The sequence below is a fragment of the Chelonia mydas genome, chromosome 4 (genome assembly GCF_015237465.2).
Source record: "Chelonia mydas isolate rCheMyd1 chromosome 4, rCheMyd1.pri.v2, whole genome shotgun sequence".
Taxonomy (NCBI): Eukaryota; Metazoa; Chordata; order Testudines; family Cheloniidae; genus Chelonia; species Chelonia mydas.
Window position 1 is genome coordinate 133523999 of NC_057852.1, and position 15486 is coordinate 133539484.

General features: G+C 50.6%; 1 long non-coding RNA gene across 1 annotated transcript in view; it reads right to left on the reverse strand.

The window, feature by feature from the left end:
* Positions 1–7427: 7427 nt before the first annotated feature.
* LOC114021162 overlaps positions 7428–15486 on the reverse strand; it is a 58853-nt gene continuing 50794 nt past the window's right edge. Inside the window, exons 3-4 of the long non-coding RNA XR_005225266.2 lie at positions 9591–9763; positions 7428–7633 (exon numbers count right to left, since the gene is read on the reverse strand). This is a non-coding gene — a long non-coding RNA (uncharacterized LOC114021162). The remainder of the gene's footprint in view (positions 7634–9590; positions 9764–15486) is intronic.

Genomic DNA, 15486 nt, shown 5'->3' on the forward strand with positions numbered 1-15486 from the left:
TTGAGGTATTTTTCTGCCTCAAGAAGGGAACTGAATGATACTATCTTCTCACCATTCTTAACATGGCATGTGGCCAGGTATTTAATAAAATACCTCCAGTCCATCTTTCTGGCCAATTGTTTTTCTTGGTTAAAAGCTGCCCTCATTGCAACCACATACATCATGGGCATAATATTGAAAGAACAGTATTTTAATTGTTGGTTCTCCCCATAACAATGCCTTTTTTTCTCTGCATTTATACAGTATAAACTTCTTAGTTGTAAACTTCAGGAACTTCACAGTCAGTGCTCTAAGCTGACCTCCTTGGGGCAAGGGCCCAGTGTACCCACTCTATATCAAAATAAAAATCTACCAGCAGATCTGACAATTTAGCAGTTTAAGGACAAATTCAGAGGAATTGCATTTCTCTATTTCCTCAGGGACACCCACAATCCTGATGTTACGTCATCATGAGCAGCTTTCTAGATCAATTGGTCTTAATAGCCTTGATATCATTACAGTTCTTCATAACCTGTCATTTGTTCTCTTTACAGTCATCTTCCACTTCAGGTATTCTGTGTTCTGCTCCACCCATCCATCTCGATAGAGCGTGTAGTGCGCCCTGAATCTCATTCATGGGTGGTCTGTAAGGTGGAAACTGTAGATTTAATTTCAACATTTTCTGCAGTCACCTGTTGTAGCACAGCCATCAGCTGGGTTCCATCAAGCTTAGGCACCATTTTGCTTGTAGAGGGTGAGGGGTCAGATCTCCTCTGGTTTTTTGGTGCTTTCAGATTTGCAGAGGAAGATGCAGAGCTAGAGGGCATCTGGGGGATTTCAGTAGTCAGCGCAAGTTTTCTTGGGGTTGGATGGAGGTGTTTAGGGGACGACATGTTTGGGAATTCCCCATGGGCCGTTTCAGAGCTCAAGCAACCTGCATCCATCCTGGTCACAGCATCCTCTGGTGTTTCTATTACAATGTTTCTTAATGATTGCATCTGATACCTGGTGGAATAACCTGCCGTGGGATGTGCTGGAAGCCCCATTGCTTGGGACACTTAACATTAGACTACAGGTAGATCTAGTAAATATACAGTAGGGAACCAGCCTGCTGAGGTAGAGTTGGGCTGGCTTACCTTCCATCGCTAAACTTCCATGATTCTATTCACTAAAAGAGTTAAACCCTGGTGAATCTTACCCAGGTGACTTGAAATGATCAGAACACGTCTTGTTTGAGCTGAGCCCACTCCACTCCACCCCTCCCCTCCCCCGCCCCTTCCAGTTGTCCAATTCCCTGAACAATTCCTGAGGCTGGACAGTATCTGAGGACAGATCTCACAGCAGTCATGCTTGCTTGGTCAGCACTGTGTTCTGGCTTGGCGTTCTGATGTCAGATGTCTGTGACAAACAGAATAAGGCAACTATCCTGCAAGATCAAGAAATTCAGCCTAGGGCATCTAGCCAAGGAGCTGTATGAAGCTGGTTTATCCCTCTGAAGTGCCAAGCGCAGAGAGAAGTATTGAACAAAGCGTAGGAAAAGGCAATATTTTGTACCTATTTAGTGCTTGGGCAATATAGGGCTTCTCAAACGCTGGGCTCATTTCAGCAAAAATCCCAGTGGCTTGAATGACATCAACACAAACTACCAGCCGGGTCTACAGGGGGCAGGCAGTTAGCGGACAGCACATGAGAGCACTTCATGGTCACTGCAGCCTGCGGCTTGCCCCACCACAAAGGAACAAAGCACAAGAGAAGAAGCAGCTGCAGCAGCTGGGACCCATGGAGATTTGCCCTCAACAGCACTCCAGGCAGGCTCGGTGAGACGTTCTCTGCCTTCCGGGAGTTTACCACAGACCAAACGGAGACTTGGCTCTCCTTCAGCACCCAACTGCCCTCGCCCCGCCCCGTTTTGCTGGAGCTGCTGCTTGAGCCTCCAAGACCCCCCTCCTTCCCAAGGCTCACCAGCTGCCACTAAATCAGGACTAGAACTCAGAAATCCCCCATTCCCAGCCCTGTGCATAAACCAAGAGACCTCACTTCCCATCGCAGGATGGGAAAGTCTTGAATAAGCATTAATAACCCCCAGAGCACCCCTTTGAGTTCATTAGTGTACCCAGTGAGTTTACACATGGAGAAGCCTGCAGCTTCCTCAGAAGCATCCACTCCTGGTTGCCCTCAGAGGCAGGATTCTGGACTATGGGGTCATAGGACTGATCTGGTATGGCAATTCCTATCAACTGAGGCACAGAGACAGTAACTTTCCCCAGACCACCAACCAAATCAGCAACAAATGACAGCAGAGCCAAGGAATCTCTGCTCTAACCATTCAGGCACAGTCCCTCCCTATCCACATCAGACCAGGAGCAGTGCATCATTCTTGCCTAATATCTAGTACGTAGGCACATAAGTCTCCCACACTTAGGTTCTGCCTCTTTCTAGCCTCTGCAGCTCTCCCACATGCCTGTGCATGCTTTATGTGTTTAGATTCTGCTCCCCAGCAGGCGAGCTGGATGTGAGGAATGTTACCAGGTTCCTCTCCCACTTCATCTCCGAAGGATGCTGAACTGTTTGTTCATGTCTCTGCTACATCTTGGTGGAATTATGGCATCTTACGGTCTCTTTGGGTGTCTCCCAGCAGGACAGTCAATTGAAAATAATAGATTTTAAATGCCTCTGCCATCATTTCAGCCAGACATGATGAATTGGTTTTTCCTCCTGTTTTACCTGATTGTATTTCACTAGAGTAGGGTAGCATGCTGGACTATCAGTGTGTCAATGGATCTTGCATTTTGTGTAGGGCATCTTGACCTTATTGCATTTTTATTGGGAATATTCCTCTACCGAGGAGGCAGGGCTCTGTTAGTGCAAATCTCCAGCTCTCTGCCTCAGTTTCCCCTCTACCAGGAGGATAACACTTGCAGCCTTCATTACTAGGAACGTTTCATATATACAGGCCTGTGTCTAGTCCACGGGTGGGCAAACTTTTTGACCCGAGGGCCATATTGGAGTTGCAAAACTGTATGGAGGGCTGGGTAGGGAAGGCTGTTCCTCCCCAAACAGCCTGGCCCCTGCCCCCTATCTGCCCCCTCCCACCTTCCACCCCCTGACAGCCCCCCTCATAACCCCCGCCCCATCCAACTCCTTGTCCCCTGACCGCCCCCTCCCGGGACCCCCTGCCCCTAACTGCCCCCCCGGGAACCCATACCCTATCCAATCCCCCCTGCTCCCTGTCCCCTGACTGCCCTGACCCCTATCCACACTCCTTCCCCCTGACAGGCGCCCTGGGACTTCCACGCCTATCTATCCCCAGTCCCCTGACCGCCCCCCCTCCCAGAACCCCCAACCCATCCAACCGCCCCTTGCTTTCTGTCCCCTGACTGACTCCCGGAACCTCTCCGCTCCCCGCCCCCTTACCATGCCGGAGCCAGCCACACCGCTGCGCTGCCCAGCAGGAGTGGCAGGCCAGAGCTCGGGCGTCACAGAGAGCTGAGGCTGCGGGGCTGGGGGGACTGCAGGGGAGGAGCCAGGGGCTAGCCTCCCCGGCCGGGAGCTCAGGGGCCAGGCAGGATGGTCCCACGGGCTGGATGTGACCCGCAGGCCGCAGTTTGCCCACCTCTGGTCTAGTCTCACCGGGAGTTTTGCCAATGACTTCAATGGGTGCAAGATCAAGGTCTTTGTCTTAAACGTCTACCTGCTGGTCACTTGTGGGTGACATTCAGTTGTCTTACAAAAGCTACATCTATTTGCATTCCAACTAGGGCCTACTCTGCCAGCCTGTCTATCACTTCTATTGAATGCTGTTACAAGTCCATGGACAGAGTTACCACTACATACTGGGGCCTTTTGGAACTTCAGGACAACAGCTGACACAGAACTCAGGTCCTTCTACTCCCAAACCAGAGAGTCCACCACTCAGGTTAAGGGAGCATTAGCTGCTAACAGTGCAGGGTTCATGACACACAGTTGAGCAGTTCTGGTTCCATCCAGCAGTGAGCAGTGACCCACCCACACAATTCTGATTTTTTTTTCTAAGGGATCTTGCAAGGATTCATTAAAGTTTACAAAGCATCTGGAAGCTTACGAAAAGAGCTAAGTAATAGGATGATCATTTCAGAAAGCCACGGCTGCAGTGTGATCAGAGGAAATACTCCTGTTAATGGGGAAATTATCAAACGAGTTGGGCTCCGGAATGAAATGGGCTTATTAAATGTAAATGGGGAAGCATTTTAGAATAAAACGTTTCTCAAATTGATTTTAAATTAGATCATATTTAACAATATGATCAGGCTCTCTGTTACATGTTGGCTATTGATGCTTGTGCATGGCTCTATTAACCCTCGACCACTGTTGCCTGGGGGATCCAAATGGATTAATTAGCAGGCTGGTCTCCTCGGTCACCCAAGAGTTCAATGCTGGCCAGTGCTGAGAGCACTCCACACCAAGCAGAATCAGTCGGAACAGACGGCATTCAGCCCCTTTGCAGAATCAAGCCTGAAGTGGAGCTGCAGTAATAGCATACCTAAAGTGTGGCTAAAACTTCCCTAGCTAAAGCTATATAATAGTCCTTTTGCTTCCTTAGCTGGTGAATTTTATATAAGCTTCTTTGGAATATAAAAGCCAAGCAATATAGTCTTCCTAGCAGCTAATTAACTGGTAGCATGTGTATAAAAATGGTTCTGCAAGGCTTTTAAGGATCCTGAGCTCTGGATGGCAATAGCTGCTTCCATTTACTAGTTCACAGAATTAGAGGACTGGAAGGAACCTCGAGAGGTCTTCTAGGACAGTCCCCTGCACTCAGAGCAGGACTAAGTATTTGCTAGACCACCCCTGACAGGTGTTTGTCCAAACTGCTCTTAAAAATCTCCAATGATACAGATTCCACAACCTCCCTAGGCAATTTATTCCAGTGCTTAACCACTCTGACAGTTAGGAAGTTTTTCCTAATGTCCAACCTAAACTGCCCTTGCTGCAATTTAAGCCCATTGGTTCTTGTCCAATCCTCAGAGATTAAGGAGAACAATTTTTCTCCCTCCTCCTTGTAACAATCTTTTATGTACTTGAAAACTCTTATGTCCCCCCTCAGTCCTCTCTTCTCCATACTAAATTAACAAAAAAATTTCAATCTCTTATCTCATAGGTCATGTTTTCTAGACCTTTAATCATTATTGTTGCTCTTCTCTGGACTTTCTCCAATTTGTCTACATCTTTCCTGAAATGTGGTGCCCAGAACTGGACACAATCTTCCCGCTGAGGCCTAATCAGCATGGAGTAAAGCAGAATTATTTCTCGTGTTTTGCCTACAACACTCCTGCTAATGCATTCCAGAATGATGTTTGCTTCTTGTGCACCTGTGGTACACTGTTGACTCATATTTAATTTGTGATCCACTATGACCCTCCAGATCCCTTTCCGCAGTACCCTTCCTAGGCAGTCATTTCCCATGTCAGTGGAACAATGCTTGACACAGGTTCAAGCCATTTTCTTAACAATAATAAAGGGGAAACATAGTTAGCTACGTACCAGCTGGTGCTTCTGTCACTTGCAAATATACCCTCTAGTGCATCTGCTTGATTCTGCCAGATTTAAAGGGTCTACCAGAGAGAGGTAGGCTGGGAAAGAGTACTTTTGAAAGGGCAATCATGCACTGGGGAGAACTAGCAGGTACCAGGAAGTTACCAGAGAAGTAGCTGCTTTGGTGATGTATCTAACATAACCTTAGTAGAGTGAATCTAAACACCCTCCACTTGAGGTGGTAGCTGCCAGCTTGAACAATGGATCTCCAGAGCTAAGCCATGAGCTGATACAGCATGATCTAAGAGCCATTGCTCCCTGGGAAGGGCTCATCTTCACAGTGGATCAGGCACAGCAGGAGAGCAGGAATACATACTCACCTGCAGGTTGCAGTTGTTTCTGGGATGGGGGTGCAGCCTGTTACAGACAAGGGGGATAGGATTTTCAGAAGTGCTCAGGGCCTGGCCGAAGCCTGCTCCCACTTCTATCAATGGGAATTTTATTACTCTTGTTTAACATTTATGTTATGATAGCACCTGGAGGCCTCCATCCGGCCAGGCCCCCGTTGTGCCAGGGGCTGCACAAACATGATCAATGGGGCAAAAGCTACCCCAGAGATCTTAGAATCCAGGACATAACTGGAGGATGAGAGAAACAAATAAGCGGGGCCTGGCTGGGCTGGGAAAGATGGATAAGAAAATAACAGGCTGAACCCAATTCTTAGCCAATCAGGAGTGATCACAGCTGGACACTGCATGGGCGCTGTCAAGATCACCCTTGGTTCTAATGGGAGCGGAGTTAGGCCAATGCTCAACACTTCTAAAAATCTCACCCCTGAAGCTGAGACCTGGAGTTTTGGGTCAGGCCCATCTCAAGTGTTGGGTGCTGAGGTAACAGGCACCATCCCGCTTCCAGGGGGGCCACAAAAGTACTTAGGCACCCCGCCTATCACGGTAAGTGCCTAGCCTCACTCAGCCCCTCAGCTTTGCAGTAAAGGTTCCCGCCTCCGGGCATGCACGCTGCTGCCTTCCTCTGGGCACCCAGGCACCTCTCTCCCACCTAAGCCCCAGAGCAATCCACGATCCAATGGGAGGTCGGCGTTCGGACGCCTAACTCGCATGTGGGGCTCCAGCCAATAGATGTGCTCAGAGGCTCCCTAACCTCCCACAAAACAGCTGGGATGAATCACGTATAACCCTGAGCCCAGTGTTTGAACCCAAGTTTATGGCATTTGCTCATCCCTAGCTAGAGGAAAGAATGGAGACTTAGGGGGTTGGGGGAACCAAACAAACAGCTAGGTCAGCTGTCAAAGCTCCCCCAAGCCGGTGGCCTAACAAGCTGATGGAGTGAAGGCAACAGTACATAAGGGAGCAACAGGAGAGGCATCACACCAACAGTGCTACCCCAAAGGACTAGGGGCCCATTTGCAGCAGGAGGTGACCTTTCACCATGAGATTAACCACTTAGCTACCAAACCGCTGGGTCGGTGTATGGAGTAAAAATCCAGCTGTAACAGACCATCCTGCCAGAGAGGCCATGTACACAGCTGGGTGGGGGAGACAATGTATGACCTGAAGCCCTGACCAGGATCAGGCTGGCATTGAAACACTGTGTATGGTCTGGCTCACTAGAAAGCGGCTGGTTTTCTTTTTTGCCGGTTGGATAGCTTGGCTGCACAAATCCACCCCCCAGCTACTCAACCCGCGAGGCACCTATTTGGAAGAATTATTGGATTTGGAGTTTCTTACTGACCATAATATTTTGGCTGCTATCGTACTGCACAATTGATACTCGAACCGCCTGCTGCTTTGCTCATAAGCACACAGATGAAGGCTGTAGTGCAGCAGAAGGGACAGTAGGTGGCAATTAGGCAACATCATGATCCCTTCATTCCAATTCCTGGATAACACCACTTCGCGTCCCTCCGTGATCTCCAGCTACTTTTCCAACATTGATTAAACCCTCTGAGTTATGTTTTCATACCCCTTGTGGAAGTGGAGCAGTCACACAACACCTGAGTTCATCCAAAGTCTCACAGGTGGAAACAGAACAGAAGCGTTTGGTCTCCCAGTCCCTGTTCTAGGCCAGTCTTCTCACCTGTGCAGCCATATCCTCTGAATGATAAATCCCTCTTCCTGTGTTTCTAAAGAAAGACAGAAAAAGGCTTAAGAAACCCTGCACGGTCTGAGAGAGCTCCCCATGCAGAGAGGGGCAGCATTTAGTTGGTAGCATAGAGGGCATACTACGAGCCTGCTGCCATATCGATCTCAGTCGCTATGCACTCAAATAGGATTTCCTCAACCAGATTCATTTAAAGGTCTAGATGGTGACCCCAGCTTCTCCATGCAAAGGGGCGCTTTCCCTCTCACTTTCCCCTTCCCCTTAGGGCAGTGAGTCCAAAGGGTTAACCAAGTGTCCTGTCCTTATCCAGCAAATATATTTCTTCTCTCCCCACACCCTCCCTCTTGGAGAATTTGGGCAAGAAAGGGTGACCAGCAGCTCAGCACTCTCCAGCATGGCATGGTCAACCCCCCACCCAGGGATGACCTCAGCCAGCTACACCAAGGTAAAGACTACAGTGCCCGCCCTGGGACTGGAGATTGAGCCAGCTAACACGTTGTAAAGGCTCACCTCTTTTTGCAGTGAGGACAGCGCCTTAGCAAAGAAGGGTCACAAGAGTTCGGCCTTGTCTACTCTTAAATCCTATACCAGCAGAGCTATGCTGACTAGAGCGGTATGGATTTGTAACCAACATAGCTCTGCCAGGATAAGCCCTAGAGGAGATGCAGTTATACCAGCATGAAAGTGCTTTTGCTAGGATAGCTGGGATAGGTCTCTGAGGAACTGGTGTATATTATGGCAGAAGCACTTTCATGCCAGTGTAAGCTGCATCTCCACTAGGAGAGTTTGCTGGTATAGCTACGCTGGTATGGCTCTGCCAGCAAGACTATTCTAGTGTAGACAAAGCCTAGGAATGAGTGCTTTCCTGGGAGATACTCTGCCTTGCTACAGCATAGGGAGCCCAGGTATGAGGGGAACTCTAGCAGGGCCTGCTGCCTCTTGAGTGCCCCCTCATGGCCAATGGTGGCTCACTGGCACTCTGCCTCAGTTTCCCCACTTGGGTAACCCAAGGATCCTATGTCAGGCTCTCTTGCTTGAATAATACCCCTCCTGGGGACAATTTATTACAAAACATAATGCAAATAGTCTGTAACAAAAATCCCAAAATATAGCCCCTAGCACCCCTAATGCCTGTAGTCCTTAAAACCCTGCTCTTCCCAGCAGGAACATACACACACCACTCAGCCTCTGTGCTGGGCATGCGTCATCACCATACCCCAGTGTCTTTCACCACACCTAGGCTCCTTGTCCATCTTCCTCCTCTGTCCCTCTCCCAGGACAGCTACCCCACTCTACCCAGCAGAAAACCCCACAGCCTCTCTGCTGGGAGATCATCTTTACCAGGGGAGCACCCCTTATTCCCCTTGGCCCTCTCACCCTCCCCCTGGTCCAGTCTCCAGCGTGGAGACATCAGCAGGTAAGTCCCCTGCTGCTCCTTGCCTTCAGCCCTCTCCAGCCTTGGCTTCAGCTCTCCAACTTAGAGCCAGCAGGCACCTCCCTCTACTACTGCTGCTTCAACCCTTTCCAGCTTTCTGACTCAGGGAGGTCAGCCAGCAAACCCCTCTGCTGCTCCCCTTGCCTTCAGCCTTTCCCCAGGAACCATCTGCTATGCTGGTATGGCTCTGACAGCTCTCATCTCCTGCCAGGCAGCCCTCACTGCCCAGGTCTCCCTTCCCTCTAGGACCCATCTGCCCTCGGTCCAGCCCAGTGGAGTGAACTGAAAAGGCACCGGGACACCGGCCCTCCTCCCTCCTGATTCGGCCTCCTGGCTCTGGCAGGGGTTGGAAGCACGGCGGAGGTGACCGAATGACCGGCCAGGCCAAAGGGATGCTGCGCCTGTTTGAAGAGAGAAAGGTCAGTGTGAACCACCCCCAGCAGTTTGGAACCAGGAAGAACCGTGCTTGTTCTCCTGATCCAGCCCAGCTGCTGTCAAAGCGATGCCCAAGATAGCGACTGCCACGCCCTGGCTCTGATTTGACCTTGAATCCGGCTCCTCTCCCTGGGCTGGATGTCTGTGTTCCACCCACTCTGCCCATCCCGCAGCCTTGTCAGAGCGCCAGTAAGTTCTTGTGAGGAGATGGCCTTCTCTTCTCAGCATGTGTCCTCCCTGCATCCTCAGACCACAGCTGGCAGTAGAAGCAGGAACAGCCATCTAGAATAAAGGAGTGCATGTCATCAACAATTATCTTTCTTACCACTCATCGGAAAGACAGGGGCAAAGACCGTGGCTCAGTGACCTGTGACAAGGATGCAGCAAGAGCCACGTGAAGGGTTGCAAAAAAACCAGATGGTGGACCTGCCCTGATCTCTGGTTCAGTTACAAACCCTAAACTCACCACGTGACATTGAGGACATCGTGTCACTCCTTGGTGCCTCCGTTTCCCCAGAGGTGAAATGGGGATCATGATACCTGGCAGGGACGTTATGAGCCTAAGGAAGTGCTCGTTAAACCATGGGCAGATTATAAATGTCAAGCATTATTACATAAACAGAGAGGCTACCGGTTTGTCCAGACTCCATCAAGCACAAGCAGGAAAAATACAAATCACGCAGGTGTGTCTTAGCCATTAGATGATGGTGAATGAAATAACAGAGGTGTGTCGGAGGGAGCTTACATTGGTTACTTTCTGACATGTTGCTGCTGGTTGCCTAGTTACACCACCAGTAACTAATCCCTGACACTTCTCTTGTAGATTTTATCTCAGAAGATATCAAAGCTTTATCCCTGCATTAGATTACCTGGGCATAGAATCACGCACATAAAAGCAGTTGTTCCACTGCACGCAGAGGGGAAGGATTGAATTGTGGTTCAGACACTGGATAAGCAGGAGACCCAAACTCAGTTCCTGGCTGTGTCAGACTCTATGTGACTTTAATCTCTCTGGCCCAGGTCCCCAAAGGTATTGAGGTGCCTAAATCCCATTGTAATCAATTGAGTTAGGCACCTGAACACCTTTGAGGATCTGGGCCCTTATGCCTTAGGTCCACATCCATCAAATGGGATTAATACTTACCTTCTCCCACCCTTTGTGTTGTCTATTTAGACCAGTGGTTCTCAACTGTGGTCCACCACTTGTTCAGGGAAACCCCTGGTGCGCCAGGTCGGTTTGTTTACCTGCCGCGTCCGCAGGTTCAGCCGATCGTGGCTCCCACTGGCTGCAATTTGCTGCTCCAGGCCAAATGGGGGCTGCAGGAAGGGCGGCCAGCACGTCCCTTGGCCCGTGCCGCTTCTCGCAGCCCCCATTGGCCTAGAGTGGCAAACCGCGGCCAGAGGGAGCTGCAATCGGCCGAACCTGCGGATGCAGCAGGTAAACAAACCGGCCCGGCCCGCCAGGGGCTTTCCCCGAACAAGTGGTGGACCACAGTTGAGAACCACTGATTTAGACAGTCAGCTCTTGGAGAGGCAGCTGTTAGGGCACTGAACTGGGAGGCCGGACACCTGGGGTCTACCTCCAGCTGGGCTCCTGACGTGCTGCATGACCTTAGACAAGTCACTTCCTCTCTCGGGGCCTGAGTTCCTCATCTGTAACATGGGGTGCTGGCACTTCCTTGGGCTGCCTGGTCTATTGAAATCGTAAGCTCTTAGGGGCAGGCACTGTCTCTGACTGTGTTTGCACAGCCCTAGCACAGCAGGGCCGCACTCTCCCTTGGCATCTCTAGGCCCTGTTGTAGTAGAACAACACCAGCTCTGACACAGCACTTCTCATCTTTTCTTTAGGTCTCACAGCACTTTGCCTAGGAGGTCCGTTTCATTAACCGGCCTTTGGCAGATGGAAAAACAGAGGCATAGCCCTGGTCTACACTAGGACTTTAGGTCGAATTTAGCAGCGTTAAATCGATGTAAACCTGCACCCGTCCACACGATGAAGCCCTTTATTTTGACTTAAAGGGCTCTTAAAATCAATTTCCTTACTCCACCCCTGACAAGTGGATTAGCGCTTAAATCGGCCTTGCCGGGTCAAATTCGGGGTACTGTGGACACAATTTGACGGTATTGGCCTCTGGAAGCTATCCCAGAGTGCTCCATTGTGACTGCTCTGGACAGCACTCTCAACTCAGATGCACGATTGACGGGGGAGGGGGGGGTGCAAATGAGTACAAAACAAATCTGGTCTATTTCTTGTTTTGATACACTCCATCTATCTTTTACATCTTTGGCTGGCAGTAGACGGTGCAGAAGGACTGCATGCCATCCACATCTCATGGCTGCTCGGCAGAAGATGGTACAATAGGACTGCTAGCCATCCTCATCTCTTGCCTGCCCGGCAGAAGATGGTACAGTAGGACTGCTAGCAATCCGTATCGCCTGCCTGCTCACCATAAGATGGTTCAATAGGACTGACTGCAGGACTAAAGAGAATGACCTGATCAAGTCACTCCAAATTTAGTCCCTGCGCCCATGTCTGCCCAGGTGCTCCTGATCAACCTCACAGAGGTGACCAGAAGCACCTCGGACATGACGATGACGGCTACCAGTCCTATTGCACCGTCTGCTGCCACAAGGCAATGGGTTGCTGCTGCTGTGTAGCAATGCCGTACCGCGTCTGCCAGCACCCAGGAGACATACGGTGACAGTGAGCTGAGCGGGCTCCATGCTTGCCGTGGTATGGCGTCTGCACAGGTAACTCAGGAAAAAAGGCGCGAAACGATTGTTTGCCCTTGCTTTCACGGAGGGAGGGAGGGAACAGGGGCCTGACAATATGTACCCAGAACCACCCACGACAATGTTTTAGCCCCATCAGGCATTGGGATTTCAACCCAGAATTCCAATGGGCAGCGGAGACTGCGGGAACTGTGGGATAGCTACCCACAGTGCAACACTCCGGAAGTCGACTCTAGCCTTGGTACTATGGAAGCACTCTGCCGAGTTAATGCACTTAATGCACTTAGAGCATTTTCTGTGGGGACACACACACTCGAATATATAAAACCTATTTCTAAAAAACTGACTTCTATAAATTTGACCTAATTTCGTAGTGTAGACATACCCATAGAGAAGGAGATGACTTGCCCAAGGTCACCTGGCAGGGCAGTGTCAGAGCTGGGGATGGACAGCAGGTCTTCTGAGTCCCAGTCTCGTGTCCTCGCCACTAGGATGTACCGCCTAAATAAATCATAACCACACCCAACAAAAGCAGCTCTCAAGGCGGGGGCCGGGGGAGGGCGGGAGGGTTGCAGGAGTTTCAACAGCTCCCAGTATCTCTGTAGCACGGAAATCAAGACTAACTCATTGGGCTGAAATTATAGGGCTCTCTTCTCTGGGCAGAGAGCACCTGGTGTTCCCTCCTATCGTGTTTGGGCCCGGGTTCAGCGCTGACACAGCAGGACGAGAGCCACCTTCTGAATCACCCATACCAACACGCAGGTGCTCCTTGGAGATTTCCTAACCAAATCCCAAGCCAGCCCAACCCTGCTTGGCTGGGGAGAGCTGCTAGGAGGCCAACACGGAGGCCTCGGGCTGCATATGTGGAGGCTATTTTCAGTTGTTCATAACTCCCCACCTACAAATTACCTCCTGGGCTGAAGTGGCTCATCCCTGAGCTTCGCTAGTAGTATATTTGTGGGAGGGGAGGGGTATAAGTGCCAAGTATTAAATCAGCCTCCATATCATCCTACGGATATTAATTTAATTAGGCATATGAATACTTAGCTCTTACATAGCCTCTTCTCTCATTAAGGTGTGGTACAAACACTACCTAGTGAACCTCCCAACACCTCTCTGAGGATAAGTGGATAAGTATATAAGTATTAACTCCATCTCACAAATGGGGAAACTGAGGCACGGAGCAGTGACATGATTTGCTGAAGGCCACAGAGTCTCCAACGCAACCATAATCTAAAACCCTGGAGCGTGTGAGACCCAGTCCTATGATCAGGCTTCTAGCCTGTGACTGCGACTCGAAACAAGCTCTTCTAAAAGCGCAGGCTGTGACGCCTGGCCTAGCAGAACCCAAAGGCACTCTGAGCCCCCGGGCAGGCAGCTTGCCCGCTCCCTTTGAGAAGGCAGCATGTCCTATCCCTGAGCTGTTGCTGCACATCAGTGTAGGGAGTGGTGTTGAAGGGCTGCAGTTCAGGCCTGTACCTAGCCAGAAAGATGAACTAGCACTGAGGACAATGGACTGGGGTGTGGGGGATGTGGATTTAAGTCCTGCCTCTCCCACAGTCTCCCTGTGTGACATTGAGCAAGTCACTAGGGCTTGATGGTCGAAGGTATTTAGGTGCATCTAGGGTGACCATAAGTCCCATTTCAGCCAGGACAGTCCTTTTTTTAGGCCCTGTCCCAGCTGTCCCGACTTTTCTGGCAAATCTGGGCATTTGTCCCATTTGCTTTTGCCAACTGATGATCAGTTCACAAGAACAAACTGGACAAGTGCACAGTTTTGCCAAAAAGAGTGGGGTGCGGGGCATGGAGGAATGTGCAGAGTGGTGGGGACGAGCAGCAATGCCAGCCCCACAAGGGAGGGAGGGCTTGGGAGAGCAGCTTGGGCCAGCCCTGCAGTGGGTGGGTGGCAGTGGGGCCTCGGGATGGCCCCATACAGGGAGGCTTGGACCAGCCCTGTGGGAGGAGTGGGAACTTGGGACAGCCCCACGCAGACAGGAGGCAGGGAGGTCTCAGGCCAGCCGCATGGGGGGAGGAGAAGAGGGGCCTCGGGCTGGCCCGTGGGGTGTCCCATTTTCCATTTGGGAAAATATGGTCACCCTAGGTGAAACCCATTGATTTCAATGGGAGTAACCCAGTAGGCACCTAAATGCCTTTTAAAAGCTGGCCCTTAATCTCTCTCTGTCTCAGTTCACCATCGGTAAAATGGGGACAATCCTTGTGCCAGCCTGCCCTTTGTCCCACCACCCACTCTCGCCCTCTCTGGGATGAGAGCCTTCTCCTCTGCAGCCCCTAGTGTCTGCCACAACCTCGTCCTTGGTAGCTCCCCTTCTCCCTCATTGTTCCAGTTAATTTCTCCCTCCTTCCCTCACTCTTGGACGCTACCAAGGAACCAAATGTGCCTCTTGACACGCAGAGGGAACGGGAAGCCTGTGACTGAGGTCAGAGAGGAATCTGCTGCCTCCTTCCATCTACACCCAGACCAGTGCTTTTAATTTGTGCCAGGGCTGCGCCCCAGCACCTCAAGGCTTGGCAGTTCATAACCCTGGCACCTCTGGGCTTGCTGCATCGGTTATGAATGTAAAAAAAATTTCTTGAACCCCAGGCACCTAATTGCTTGAGCCCTGGCACTTCTTTCATTACAAATTAAGCACTGACTCTGAGGAAGCCCTCCCGTGGGGGAGCAACAGGGGTCGGGTTGTGTGTTCATGGGCTGGCCTCTCTCTCTGCCGCCCCTCATGAGCACACAATCCATACTAGCTGGAGGTTACTCCTGCCTAGGAGAGCCAGCATCCCTGGGTCATTCTCTCCAAAGCATCATGAGATACTTAGTGCATGAAAGTGGTGATGCCAAACATTCAGCAGAGGCAGGAATATTGCCCAGAAATCCTGTGGGAAACACAGCGTGTGATCACATCACTGAAAAGTGTAGCTCACAATGTATATGCACAAGGGGACTGAATTCAGACTGTGTGATGGGCTGGGGGAGTGATATGCTAACATCTGCTATGATATTTCTTTTCTCTTCCTGTACTTTTGTGTGGTGACCAGTGTCTACTCTTTTCAGACTTTGACATGTCTCTCTATTATACGGAGCTAAATCTCTGCTATGAAAGCATGAGGGGGCACACCCTGCTCTAGAAGCGAGGAAGCTAACAAGTTCTCTGGGCACAGCCAGCATTAACCCAACACACCTGCAAGGGATGCTCTCCCTGGAAAGATAAAGCTTAAAAAGGGAAAGCCTGCTAGAGGAAGGGGTGGTGACGAGGTAGGAG